We start from the raw sequence: 2,500 nt of genomic DNA on the forward strand, positions 1-2,500 counted from the left end.
CGCGCAGCTTGCGCATCTGTCGACAGTGAGGCTAGCGAACTTGTCCTGCCATGGCATGCGCTGTGCGCAGCCTGTGCGCAGCGTGCGCGCAGCTTGCGCATCTGTCGACAGTGAGGCTAGCGAAACTTGTCCTGCCATGGCATGCGCGGCGCCTGCGCGCAGCCTGCGCGCAGCATGCGCACAACATGCGCACAGGCTGTGCGCAGCGTGCGCGGAGCTTGCGCGCAGCTTGCGCATCTGTCGACAGTGAGGCTAGCGAAACTTGTCCTGCCATGGCATGCGCGCAGCGTGCGCGCAGTCTGTGCGCAGCATGCGCGCAGCCTGTGCGCAGCGTGCGCGCAGCTTGCGCATCTGTCGACAGTGAGGCTAGCGAAACTTGTCCTGCCATGGCATGCGCGCAGTCTGCGCGCAGCATGCGCGCAGCCTGCGCGCAGCATGTGCGCAGCATGCCGGCAGCATGGTTCCAGGTTTTTTCAAATGTCGACAGAATTTTTCAAATCTTGTCAAACCCCGTTTTTATTGAAATTTCCTCGCACAATAAGCTCCCCATAAGTAGTCTATGATTTTTAGGACCTTCTCCAACTTACAAAACTAAAAAATTCCTCCCGGATTTGTTTTAATGATTTTTTCAATTTTACGACTTCTAAAAATAATAAAAAATACTTCCCGACTTCAAAAATTTATGAAACTTTTTCCCATCATAGATTGCATGTTTCTTAGTATCCCTGGAAAAAATCACGTCCAAATACCTTGTATTGAATTATTTAGAGCCCATTATGACTCCTCGCGCATAGGTGATGTCTCTTCCTGTCAAAGGGCTAAATGCATAAAATGCTATATAGGGGGGTGTGTGTTGCCTGCATATGCATGGCAGCCCATGCCTTCCTAGCTGCAGCCCCCTTCCCCCACGCCACACCCATGTCATGTTGCCTCGATATGTTGCCTCGGTATTATGGGTTTGGTGTCGGGGTCGGGGGGCTGCCACCCATGGCGGTGGTGGCCGGAATCCGGCCGCCGCCACCACGCCGCCGCCATGGGTGAGGGAGGAAAAAAAAGGCGTGGAAAGTTGCGAAATGGGGTTGTCTAGGCTTTTTTTTGGCATGGGAGAGCATGGAGTGCTAGGAACTCCTTCTCAAATGCACGGGCATGTCGACCACAACCTCATTTCGCAACAACAACCACTCGTGTGGGGTGGCGGTGGGTGGATAGTCGCGGATTGGGGCTTGCCAAGCCAATGTTTTCAAAAAATTTCATCAAAATTAAAAACAAATGTTTTGTTGCCTTCGGATTTGTGGGCGAGCGGCGAGTCGGAGTGGAGCCGGTAAAGTTTAACCTCGGTGTGCACGGTTGTTTTTAGAAACTCAATCCAATGCCGGGGACGTTGAAAGTGACGCTCTTATGAGTTGCAAACCCGCAAGATTTAAAGAACCTTTTCAAAACAATTTCAAACCAACAAGATTTAAAAACAGAAATTTTCATCAAAATGAAAAACAAATGTTTTGTTGCCTTCGGACTAGTGGGCGAGCGGCGAGTCGGAGTGGAGCCGGTAAAGTTTAACCTCGGTGTGCACGGTTGTTTTTAGAAACTCAATCCAATGCCGGGGACGTTGAAAGTGACGCTCTTATGAGTTGCAAACCCACTAGATTTAAAGAACCTTTTCAAAACAATTTCAAACCAACAAAATTAAAAACAAATGTTTCGTTGCAAACAAATTGTGGGCGAGCGGCGAGTCGGAGTGGAGCCGGTAAAGTTTAACCTCGGTGTGCACGGTTGTTTTTAGAAACTCAATCCAATACCGGGGACGTTGAAAGTGACGCTCTTATGAGTTGCAAACCCACAAGATTTTAAAAACTTTTTGAAAATGTTTCTTCTAAATGACACATTTTGATCCTTGGCAAGTGCTCAATCCGTAACTATCCAATCACCGCCACACCACACCGGTCGGGAGTGTGTGAATGGTGTGCTTCCCGGGGTTGGCATAGATAATCTTTCGCATCGACAATCTTTTGCATGCGAGGGAATGTCTATGCCAACCCCGGGAAGCACACCATTCACCCACTAGTTGTGGGCGACGATGGGTTGGCTTCAAATGAATTTTTGCTTGGGGTTGTCCTCGGTATGCTTTTGTGTTGGGAGTACGGCCACCAAACCTTCTCAATGCACGGGTATGTCGAGGATGGCTTTCGGCGGGGTTGATGAAGAAGCTACCCAATTCTCGGCCACACGAACACATGGTGACGATGCGTTGGCTTCAAGTGAGCTTTAGCTTGGGGTTGTCTTCGGTATGCTTTTGTGTTGGGAGTACGGCCACCAAACCTTCTCAATGCACGGGTATGTCGAGGATGGCTTTCGGCGGAGTTGATGAAGAAGCTAGCAAATTGTTGGCCACTCTCACACGTGTGGGGGTAGGTTGGCTTCGAAAGAAGCTATCCAATCCTCTGAGTGTGCGGTTGAGCTATGATTAAGATTGTCTAGGCATTGCTTGTGTGTGCAAGGTGCG

Source organism: Prunus avium, unplaced genomic scaffold (genome assembly GCF_965620075.1).
Source record: "Prunus avium unplaced genomic scaffold, drPruAviu1.hap1.1 HAP1_SCAFFOLD_23, whole genome shotgun sequence".
Lineage (NCBI taxonomy): Eukaryota > Viridiplantae > Streptophyta > Magnoliopsida > Rosales > Rosaceae > Prunus > Prunus avium.